Raw genomic sequence first — 12,984 nt, 5'->3', positions numbered from 1 at the left:
TGAGTTCATCCAATATTGCCAGTTGAAAACGCTTTTAGAATTGTATTTAGAAATTTTCTCGTCCTTGAAATCCTACGAGGCAATATCCCACACCATATACAGATAAGGACACTTCAGAGCCGAGGGCTGTGCGTAAGCCAGGTCTGGAGGGGGCAGGGCGTTAAAGGGCAAGTTCAAACGGAAATGAACCATTTTTTCTTGTACTTTTTCCACATCAAATATGTTAACATAGAAGTGTCATAGACAAAAATATAAAAACATCATATTTAATTAACATATTTTTTGCACTAAAACGATTTATATTTTTCACATTTACCAAGTGTTCTATTTCCATAACAAAAACACCATGGCTTATGCCCCTTGCAATATGACGTCATTGGTGCCAATTGATAAACATTATGACGTCATCATGCTTTGTTAGAGCCGCTTGACGTGGTGTAGGTACAGTTTTGTGATTCTAGCATCTCAGATGCCAGCCAGAATTGTGTTATGCTGAGTCACCACTGCGCCGGAGTGTGTCGTAGACCATGTTGTTTTACCGCAAACTGGTCCTTGATATCTTTTGCGTTGAGAATAGACAGGGACCCAGTTGAATTGGCACCAATTACGTCATAATCTAAGGGGGATAACTCAGGCCTATTTCGCTCGTTAAACGAAGGCCTCATAACGGCATATCACTTTCACACTATTGTGAGCTTCCTACTTTCAATGTGAAAAAAAATTAGTGTATATTTTCAAACACAGATACTAACTAATTCTAAAATTGCGTTTTGTTTAGAAAAAGAAAGAAAGTGATTTTTGCGTGTACACTTCCCCTTTAAGAGCTTTCACTGATTCACAAGAAGGACTGGCAGCCTGTTACTCATGCTCTAGGCCGTGGCTGATATCACATGGTTAGAAACGCGTAGACAGACTTGTCTTGTAGTCGGAGTGCCTACTACGGGAAAAATATGCTTTTAGCAAATAATTGGATAATGTATTCCCACTTCCGGGAACTAAAGTATTTGCCTGGTAAAGAGTGCGTTCTTAATCCATATTTTGATGTTGATATGCTTCGTGTGAAGTCGACGTAAATGCGTTTCAGATTAGATATGGGAATGCCATTAAGATGTCTGAGAACATGAACACTTCGTGTTATTACCGACGAGGGCAAACATGTCGGGGTTCATCAAAATGATATGCGTCCTTGGGTCATACCACGTCACCTGTTAACTGTGTATTGTTTACGTCACCCGGACGGCATTGTTGACGTCATTCGAATTATATTGTGACGTGAGGTCGGAATGACGTCACACTAGAAACGTCGTCATAGCTGAAGAGTGTTAACGTCATTCGACAAATTGTGGTTCCGCTGTTGTTTGACAGAGTTTGTCAATAGCCGTGTTGCTACTGTCGAACCAGTTCGACAGGCGAATAGCATAAGGACACCCACAAACAAAACTCGCCATATCTATTTACCAAGAAGGCTTTGCGTAACATAGCATAAGGACACCCAAAAACAAAACTCGCCATATCTATTTACCAAGAAGGCTTTGCGTAACATAGCATAAGGACACCCAAAAACAAAACTCGCCATATCTATTTACCAAGAAGGCTTTGCGTAACATTAAAATTACGTATGGCATGTATAAATGCTCAGCTTGCTCAAAATTAAAACTTTCAGTAGTTTATTTACCCCCAAAAAAAATATAGCGTGTTTAAAACACTACAATTCGTCTCAATAGACATTTTCTTCGGTAATATATCGAACGTTATATTCGTGTTCATGACATACTATGTTCACGACATTCGTGCCTAAATGCCGGTGTCCGGTATCACTCACTCGGACATTCGTGTTGTAACCATAGTATGACATGAACACGAATATAATATCGTCTATATCTTGTTAACTTCGGTTTAAAGTCTTCAAGAATATGTTGTTAACATCACACTAAGTCATACATAGTTTGATATAAAGGTTCATATATAACATATTAACACTTTCAAGTACAGCAGCATCGTGTCTGCTCAGCTATCAATGATCCATAGTTAAGTTGAATAGGAGACGATTGAAACATTATTTTATTCCTGGTATATCTAAGCAACCCGGGGCGGTCGGGTAGCCTGGTGGTTAAAGCCTTCGCTCGTCACGCCGAAGACCCGGGTTCGATTCCCGACATGGGTACAATGTGTGAAGCCCATTTCTGGTGTCCCCCGCCGTGATATTGCTGGAATATTGCTAAAAGCGGCGTAAAACCATACTCACTCACTCACTCACTCTAAGCAGCCATGAAGAGCATCGAGTGTCTGCAAATAATGAAGCCTTGCTCGTCACATACTACTATCCATATGCAGGCATTGGGGCAATAAATTAAAATACATACTGCTATATCATGTTTTTTTCTGGAGCCGGCAAAATGTATAATGATGTACAGTTTTACATTTTATGAAATTACCACAACTTTTCTCAGATATTCGATTGTTAACTTTGTGTAGAATCGTCAAGTAACAAGTTCTATCATCAAAAGGTTGAATGGATTTCAAGTTCTTTTGTCTTTTCTTTTCGGTGCAGATATTGGTGCCCTTATGAGTGAGTGAGTATGGTTTTACGCCGCTTTTAGCAATATTCCAGCAATATCACGGCGGGGTACACCAGAAATGGGCTTCACACATTGTACCCATGTCGGGAATGGAACCTGGGTCTTCGGTGTGACCAGCGACCGCTTTAACCACTAGGCTACCCGACCGCCCCGTTGCCCTTATGAAGCAAGTGACGTTGTATAGTAACCAAGTGAATTGTAGACGGAACCGATATCGGGTATTGTCGGTATATAAACCTGTTAGACCGCCTCCGTGGTCTAGGGGCAGAGCGTCCGCCCAGTGAGCGGAAGGTCCGGGGTTCGATCCCCGGTCGCGTCATACCAAAAGACCTTTAAAGGTGGTACTTGTTGTTACCCTGTCTGGCGCTCGGCATTAAGGGGCTAAAACAAGGACTGGTCAGCTCGGAGTCAGTATACTGTGTCTGAGTGGGGTATTCATGTTAAACTGCGGCATGGTATCTCAGTGAGCTAGCACTATAAATCGGCATCAGTCCGGACTAGTACAAGCAGCCACACACGCACGTGCATGCACGTCGCTATATAAGTGCAATAATCTTGGACGCGACGTTAAACCCCATTTCACCTCGCCTCACCTCACATAAAGCTGTTACAAACTATAGTGACGATGGAGCTGTGAAAATACACAGAAGTGATAACAGATTTATATAAACTATCGATCAGAAATAAGCAGAAATAACGCACAAAAAAACACTGATCAATGCAAACGGTTTAAAAACAGGTGTCAAGCAGAGATTCTCACACAACTCGCGACTGGGTCTAGTTTGTCTCCAACAAATCTGACAATGATTGTGATGTTGAATTTATGAGACTTGTTTAAAACCAGGAGATTTTACGTCCGCCTATACGACTTTAGGTTGAGGTTGAGGGGAGCACCTGTTGTGTTGTGAGGACGTGGGGTAGTGTTTCATGCCGCTTCTATCAGTATTTTAAATACGCGTCGAGTTTTAGGTCAAATACGCAAGTGGACGTGACATTTGAGGAAACCCAAGCCGAGCGATACAGAAGCTGCATACAGAAGATTGTGCATCAGGGTACCATATGATTCCCCAAATCTGCAGCTGAGGGAGACAACGTTTCATATTTATAAATGACATTGGTTAATGGGTCACAAAGACGCTTGTTGTGTGAACGTCAAATCTCTGTGTGTGTGTTTGGTGTTTGACGCTGCGCTCAGCAATATTTCGGCTATATGATGGTGGTTGTAAAAAATCCAGACTGGATCAGACCAGTGATTGATATTATGCGCAACTATCTATGTCGTCGGGTAGGTAGACACACTACCAACAATGACACTGAGTCTGACTCTTTCGACCAGCATATAGTGCTGGGGACCTACCCTCACCTTGAATACACATTTGCCATATAGGATAATGCCGTATATAGGTAACATTTCGTGAGGTTATCAGTTGAGGCTTCAATGTTTGAGAGTCTCACGTGGGGTAATTTATTCCCCAATATACATATATAATATACTGTTAGTTGTATTCACGGTAATGCGTGCTGCAGGTAAAAAATGTGGATATCTGTAGCGAGGTCGTTAACTAACCTGTTCTAGTTGCATACGATTGTTCGCAGTACCTACGACTTTTCTCCTTACCTACGATTGTTTTACTTACGTACGATTGTTCTGAGAAGCACTTTCAACATTCAAATAGTATCCTTTCACGAGTTATCTATCTAGTCCGTAACATTCTCCTGTCTGATGCTTCTCTGGTAGTGGAAATAGTAATAAGTTCCGTTATGTCACGTGACTCGAACGGGATTTCAAGATAACATGGCAACAACATCACTGGATTGCTAATAATAAAAGGCTTTCTATTGTAGTATTTAGTTTACGGATTTGAAAAAAAATAAAACTAAAAGTTGGTAAAAATATTGCAAAGTTTGTAGAGCTTTGTTTGATCAAATCTGAATGGGTAAACGTTTGTACACAACTGTTTCAGAAACGCATGTTCCCGTTATTTCGTCAAACACCAACATACCTGATGATGATAACTACTATAATGATGATGACAACTAATGTAATTATATGTAATAATCGAATTGTCATTATCTATATTAAACATGTCACACAAAGACGTTTTGCTTTAAAGAGTTGCTTCCCTTGGGCACGCCAGAAACCCGTGCTCGTGGGTTCGAATCCCCGAATCGATTCAAGGTTTGTCAGCTCCATACAGCACATGGGTTCACCGAAGTGCTAAGCGCCTGAGACCTGCATCACTATGGGCTTACTCTTCACATTAAGCTGATACGCCGTGATATAACTGGAATATTGTTAAACGCCGCGTTAAACCCCACTCACTCACTCACTCAGACGTTCTCGCTCTCAAAATCATAATACATTCTTTGCAACATTCGGCAATTCATTTCTAGAATTTAATTGCCCATAATTAACGTTGCATATAACACACGAGTGCGTATTATACGCGAATAAATAAGTCTTGTTGACATTGATCAATCGGATGGGTGCTAATTGGGCCTGACCTGAAGGAGGGAAATATAGCTGCAGCCTCCGGATCATGTCTCAAGACCTCGTCGTTGTAGAGGGCTGGCATAGGAGTGGTTGGTTCATCTCTTGCTCTCTTCCTTAAGCTGGCAAGGAACTGGATTCTGCTGCTGTCTTCTGGTGGGTGGTTGTGTACAGTGAAATTTCTAACAAAATTTCCAACTGTTGTACATTTGCCAATGCAGGTCTTAACGGTACATCGCCAATGAGTACCAGTTTGTCTTACTTTGTTCTTGTAGTGAGGATATCCCTGAAAGAGGACCTGGAGAGTACCTCTTTGACTGGTAATGAACTCAACCTGCTGCAAACCTGCCATGATTGTGCATGAAATGTTCACAGACTAGGGGGAATTTATATGTGTAATAAGTAAGTTTTAACAAAACATGCATCTCAACTTTTTGAGTAAGCTCCTACTAGCTCCTAACTCATTTATTTCCTGAGAATATTCAAACAGAATTACTGGCCTACTCTTATTAATTAATCCGCTAATCATGGGCTGTGATCATTGTTAAGTGGGTAGACTGGCTGTGTTTGTTTAATTAATCCCACCTAATCCACTGTCTTACAATGGGTGTCTCACTAATGGGATGTCTTACTAATGGGATGTAACCATATCGCCTACGCCCTTATTAAAACATATTTAGGGTTGACTGCACATGACATAAATGTTGTTATACCTTTAGAAAAGTGAACTCTTCCACTGATGAGGTATACTTCATATATTTCAACAACTAAAGAAAATAAATTCTTGCACTGATGATTTATACTTTACTAAGGTCATATATTCAACATACATCAACGTCATGATCAGTCACATTAGTTAATCAAGTACATGTGTGATACACTAATTCATCAGTCACATAACAATTACTGTAATTTCACCAAGTGTCCAACTGCATCTAGAAACTGAATCACAGTTTTTCGTCCAGTTGCGAGGTGTAGCTTCAGTCTCTCAAGTCGGGCATCTCTGTCAATACGTGCACGGCGTTTTACAGCACCACCAAGAACGTTTATCTGCTTCTCAATCTTCTTGATTTCTTTTATGAACTGGTAGATGTTGGGATGTGACTGGGGCATTCTCTTCTTTAGTCCATTGTGAAACCCCTCCAGGTGGTTGTTGGAGCGAGGTCCAGTGTTCTGGTTCCAGGTATTACAGGGAAATCTGGCGTTGTCTTCTACCCAGGTACTTGTTACATAGTCATTGAAGGTGGAAATCTGTTGACCATCTGGACCCTCTGATCAAAGAAGAAGATAAGTAAGTCATCAATCAAAACATGTATAGCCAGTTGGGTAATACCCATTGAAATGATAGGGGTGGTACAACTGACTATTATAATTATTGTAGGCCATCTGGGGTATAGGCGATATGAGGTGTAGGAGAAATGAGGGCAAGCCACTAATTGGGATTGTTCACTAGCAATGTTTTAGCAAATATCGCCGCGGGCGCTTATAAGAGCGGGGCGCTTATTACGTCGAATTCCGATAATCTGCCGAAGGATTCCATTGGGAACAAAAGGGAAATAAGCGGTGAAAAGTATATGAATGGATCTCTGAAAATCAGTGATGGCACCAAATGTACGCAAAAAGACTACGCATGTCCTGTCCTACCGGTAGCACCCGCCACACACAGTTTGCATAACAAAAATAAGTGTTTGTTTGCTGTCTGACGCCGCACAGCAGAACTCCTGCCAAACGACGACGGCTCGTAATCAATCGAACCTGGACCAGACAATCAAGTCATAAACCAGAAGACAGTCCAGCGACACGATAGCACATTTACTGATTTTGTTGAAACTAAAAACGGTAGGCTAATTTTGAATAACGTCGGCTGTGTAAATACAGACTCTATTACTTATTAGTAAAGAGAAGCGTTTAAGAAATTTGTTCGTTTTGCAACGCAGATAAAAACTTATGATAAAAACTCCGGTATTTAAGTCCATTAGAGTGAGTGAGTGAGTTGGGTTTAACGCCTTTTTTAACAGTATTCCAGTTATATCACGGCGTGTCAGCTTAATGTGGGAGGAAAGCCCGAAGTGATGCAGGTCTCAGACGTTTACCACTTCGGTGAAACCCACGAGCACGGGTATGGTGCTGACAAACCTAGAAACATAATCGGGGCGAACCGGGATTCGAACCCACAATCATAGGTTTCTGGCGTGCCCAAGGGACGCAACTCTGCACAGCGAATCGCGGCGCCTTAGTCGACTGGGCCACCCGTGCCCCCAAGTCCATTTGAAGATTCATGTATATCGACCCAGTTCAAGTAATCTGCCTTGTTAATAAGTCGATTGTACCATTTGGGCTATACCATGGGCCTGTGTTTATGAATCACTATCAAATAGTAATGATACCATGTTTTTCGCGAAAAGGTGTATCCTGCCCCAGCGGTGGTAACGTCACAAACACATGCCGAAATATTGAATTGCATCGTGCATCATTTTTGTCACTGATGCGTCAAATCTGTCATAATACGTCATAATAATGATTAAGATAAATCAATGTTTCAAGAGGAGCCAAAAAAAGAATAAACAAGTTATACAGAATAAATATAAGGTAGGTTCTCGAAAATATGAATGAACAACGTACATCACACTTGAACTTACGTATATAATGTATCAGGACAAAAGTAAAAAATGTAAGTTTTACTTCCTCATATACATGTGAGTGTCTTAGTAAATAAACTAGTGTCCAAAAGAAACGATACCAACTTATTTTCAAAATTGTTTTCTACTAAGTGAATTGTCTAGTATGAAAACATGCCAATTCGTATTGCACATCCCAAACACAGCATAGTCGATAAAAAATACCGGGAACACGTGATCACTTCCGGGAAAAAACGTAAATTTCGTGAAAGTGACATTTCCCTCTCTAGCATGTTCTGCACGTGCATAAAAAACTGTATAAAACGGCTGATCAGACACGTTGATATCACAGCAACAAAAAGAACACAAGATATGCCACGTTTGACAGCCATCGAGAGAGAGAGAGCCGTTGGAATGGTCCAACAAGGAGCGTCACACGTCGACGTCGCCAGAAGGTTGGGCTGCGCACGCATCACTATCACCAGGTTGATGCAGGGGTTACGTCAGACAGGTCAGACGTCAGACAGGCCCAGGAGTGGAAGACCACGAGTAACCACGCCCCGTGAAGATCGTTACATCCGGGTATTACACCTGAGGAACCGCACAGTAACAGCGACGTCCACGGCGGCTACAGCACTGGGACACAGGATCATTCGACAGACCGTCTACAGGAGACTACGGCAGTAGGGTATCCGGCCACATCATCCCTACCGTGGACCGCTCCTGACGCCTCGACACCGGAACAACAGACTGATCTGGGCCAGGCGAGTTCGAAGTTGGCAACGGCGGGACTGGGCACGTGTTATGTCCTCTGATGAGAGCAGATTCCTCATCTTCAGAAACGATGGACGGCAGCTTGTATACCGACGATTTGGTGAACGTTTGGCGCCTAACTGTATCCAACAGGTCCGGCCGTTTGGAGGTGGAGGGTTAATGGTATGGGGTGGCATATGTGGTGACGTCAAAACGATGCTTGTTAATTCGTGGAAACCTGAATGCACAGCGTTATCTTGATGACATCCTACGGCCTGTTGTGTTGCCCTTTATTCAGCAACAGCCTCGTGGACTACTTTTCCAACATGACAATGCAAGGCCACACACAGCAAGATTGACACAGAACTTCCTTGCCAACGCCAACGTACAGGTTTTGCCATGGCCCGCATGTTCACCGGACATGAATCCCATCGAGCACTTATGGGACCACCTCGATCGGCAAATCCGACGTCGCCGTGTGCCTCCAGTCAACGTCCAGGACTTGGAACGATGTCTCCTCGAGGAATGGCAACGCATCACTCCCAACGTCATCAGACGTTTGACGTCATCAGTCTGTAGGCGTGTTCTGGCATGTATTGATGCTCACGGTGGACATACCCGCTACTGACTTGACTTTGAGACGTGTGGTGTGACATTTCCCGTTGTTTCTGTGATCAGTGCTCTAACGAAATGTTCATTTTTCGACCCCACCCATCTTTAAAGGCTTGTCATATTGGTTGTACAGATTTTATTGAAATGAAATTTTTGTACAGATGTTGTGAAAAGATTTCTCAAAAGCATAACACCAATCCTAAACTTCTGCCTTGTTTAGTTTTTCTTTTATGTCGTTGCAAACAGGTGGTATCGTTTCTTTTGGACACTAGTTTATTTAAGAAATGCCACGAGTGTAACACACTGACATCGCCTGTTTAGAACAACCATCTGTTCCTGCCTATGCACGCTGACTGCACCAAAATAGAATGTACTGTTGTGCGAATTCTGTCATAGTGGTCCTATGTGCTGTGTGCTATGTGCTGTGTGTTTCACATGACTTTTATCCGACCCTGAAACCTGAACATGTAGATAACACAATAATAAATCAGTCGTGACCTTTAACTTGGACATCAACTTCAAACATGGACTACTTGTGTGGCACAGCTTTTGCTCTTGTCGATAAGAATATACTCACAGACTGTAATCTGGATCTACGCACACTGCCTACAATACCCTTTATCTGTACATACAATAGACAACACTTAATAACAATAACACTTAATGCTGGACCCGTGAAGATTCCGGGGTAGAAAAGGTCTTCAGCAACCCATGCTTTCCGTGAAAAGCGACTATGCTTTTTGTAAGAGGAGACTAACGGGATCGGATGGTCAGGCTCGATGGCTTGGTTGATGGGTGTCATCGTATCCCGATTTCATCACTGGATTCTCTGGTCCAGACTAGATTATTTACAGACCGGCCCAGTAATGGAAATTAGATGATCAGTCAATTTGCTTCATGATCTGGTTTATAATTTAAAGCCGCAAGTAATCACTTTTTCATGCCTGGAAAGTAAGAATTCATTCCATAAAAAACACATCAGATAAAAAGGAAAACTGTTAAAATAGTTTCAAAAAGTCAATACACAACGTATGTAAATATTAGATTGTTATAGCATTAAAATGCAGCCACAAACGCTAATATTACCAGTACAAAAAGTGTAGGTTTCCGTTCTCCGGAAACCTTCCGGATACCTTCCAAAAACCATGTCAAAATTTGGGGGTGCATTTTGTTCAATTAAGTGTGAAACATAAAAAAAATGTGCCTGAAAATTACCAAGAAAATTGAAGGGTGCTGAAGGTATCTGGAAGGTTTCTGGAGGGTTTACGGAAGGTATCCGAGCCGGATCCGAAGTGGGAAGTGCTGTGATTATCAGCCATGGCGATAGCATGCACATAGGCTGCTTGTGTTGCAACCGAAATTAATAAAAAAGGTATGTTGCATTTTATAACAGTAACATTTTGTATGAATGAATTTAAGCTATCATCTGTTATCGACTCGCAGCTAGGCACAAATCATAATCGGTAAATACAATGATTCAGCGGTGTTTGGTGGGATCTGTTGTTCATGTTTTGACAGTGCAATTGGACAACACTTGTTTTTCGGGTTAGAAATGATACAGTAGACCCATACCGTCGAATCGTTTTCTTTGACATTCCGTTCTTTGGCCGTCATTTTACCTGTCGTAAGCTCCTAAGACAGGTCCGACCCTGTCTTCATTTTTTTGTCGTAAAGTTAAACATAACTTAGCGCTAAGACAACTTCGAGCATACACGCAGCTAAGATGTATTTCGTTACGACACCTTTACTTCAATCTTAGTGCTAAGACAGCTTCGTGAATGGGTCACCTGGGAGTAAGGGCAACATGTTCAGATGGATTCATTCGTTAAGGTATATTTAAATGCAATTATGCATTTGGCAGGACGTTTCTGGTATGCATTTTATTGAAAATTGTACCCCAGAAGGTTGTGTTATTAACCCTGTGCTTTTCAATAGTATCATCAATGACTTTTTCAAAGATTTTCCATGCAGATGCAGAGTGCTGATGATGGATCATATTGGAGGCTTTGGTAGTGAGTGAGTGAGTGAGTTGGGTTTAATGCTGCTTTTAACAGTATTCCAGTTATATCACGGCGTGTCAGCTTAATGTGGGAGGAAAGCCCGAAGTGGTGCACACCCACGAGCACGGGTATGGTGCTGACAAACCTAGAAACCGGGATTCGAACCCACAATCATAGGTTTCTGGCGTGCCTAAGGGACGCAACTCTGCACAGCGAATCGCGGCGCCTCAGACGACTGGGCCACCCGTGCCCCCGGAGGCTTTGGTAATGTTTGGAACGTTTATCCCTGTATCAAATGAGAAATGCTTAGACATCATTACTGTGAGGGGTGTAAAGGATTCTCAGTCCGAATCTGTTGCATCGATGACAGGTAGACGTAAAGTTCCTTGGTGACCACAAAATAGAAACTGTACGCGAGTTTTTATTTCTTGGTGTAAATTTCGACCAGAGACTAACTTAGGTTCTCATGTCTCATGTTGTGAACAAATGTAAGAAGGTTATACATCTACTGAATTGCAGCGCCAAATGACGTGGTGTGGTCAGAAAGCTTCAATGTTAGTTGTATTTTATCAAAAATGTATTTTAAGGAAACGCAACATCCTTAGCGGCATTCATTCTCGATTATCCCCCTTTGCTAATTATCTCCCTTGCATTGAGTCGAGCTGGCCAGCTCTATGAATCTCGCGATCACACCCTCCTGACAGTAGGCTTATTGGCCAGTGGCGGTTAGCGTCAACACTTATCAAATGAAGTGTATTTCATTCAACGCCTAGAGATTATTTACAATTAATATCTATTTGCATATTCTAATGTTTCGTCTTTGTCATTTGTGTATTTCGCTAATGCACATTTTAAAGTTCTCCCAGTCATCAATTCTCTTTATTATTTCGTGTAGTTGCATTAAATTTCGATATAAGACATTATTATATTTCCATGGCAGTTCTAAGGAGCTTATTTACAGTCTTGTATTCACTTCCGGGACATACTACTTCGTGGTTACGGACAATCAGTGTTTCACGATAGACATCTGGAGTAAAGGTACATATGTTCATGAATGCATAGCCTGGCTTCAACGCCGCAATAATATCACAGATTTTGCCTAGTTTAGCACGCGCCATTTCCAAGGACAAAATGTACAACTCCAAATGTAACCTCATTGAAAATATCTGTGGGCACATTCAGGACAACTCGTCGTGTTAAAAAAGTATACTAAATATTGAAAAGCAAAGCAAGGTCAACTTTAAGTCTTAGGTGGACGTAATTAAAAAAAACCATATAAGTCGAACAAAATATCAGCCAATCACAGAACCTAGATATCTCACTGCACACGAAGATGGCTTTCCGAACAACTGATTCTGATTGGGTGTAGTAAAACCTCATTCTCGCTGTGTTGTGCGAGGTATCAGTTCAGGAATGAGTGATTCTGATCTTACGCCGCTTTGAGCAATATTCCAGCATAATCACGACGAGGGACAGCTGGAATGGACTTCACACAATTTATGCATGTTGAGAATCGAACCCTGGTTTTCGGCGTGACGAGAGGACGTTTTAACTACTAGGCTACTCCGACGCCCCTACAGTTCTAGAAGGCCAACTGCACCTACATACGGTCAAGCAGATGGTCTTGTAAGACTTGACTTGTGACTTATCTCCTTAAATGGTGCGGACGGAGTTTGTTTTGGTTTTGGTTTGTTGTTTTACGCCGCACTCAGCAATATTCCAGCTATATGACGGCGGTCTGTAAATAATCGAGTCTGGACCAGACAATTCAGTGATTGACATCATGAACATCGATCCACTCAATTGGGATCGTTGACATGCATCAACCAAGGCAGCCAGCCTGAGCACCCGATCCCGTTAGTCGCCTTTTACGACAAGCATAGTCGCCTTTTACGGCAAGCATGGGTTGCTGAAGACCTATTCTACCCCGG

Source organism: Haliotis cracherodii, unplaced genomic scaffold, assembly GCF_022045235.1.
Source record: "Haliotis cracherodii isolate W230 unplaced genomic scaffold, xgHalCrac1.p SCAF_12, whole genome shotgun sequence".
NCBI lineage: Eukaryota > Metazoa > Mollusca > Gastropoda > Lepetellida > Haliotidae > Haliotis > Haliotis cracherodii.
This window is presented reverse-complemented; position numbering follows the sequence as displayed.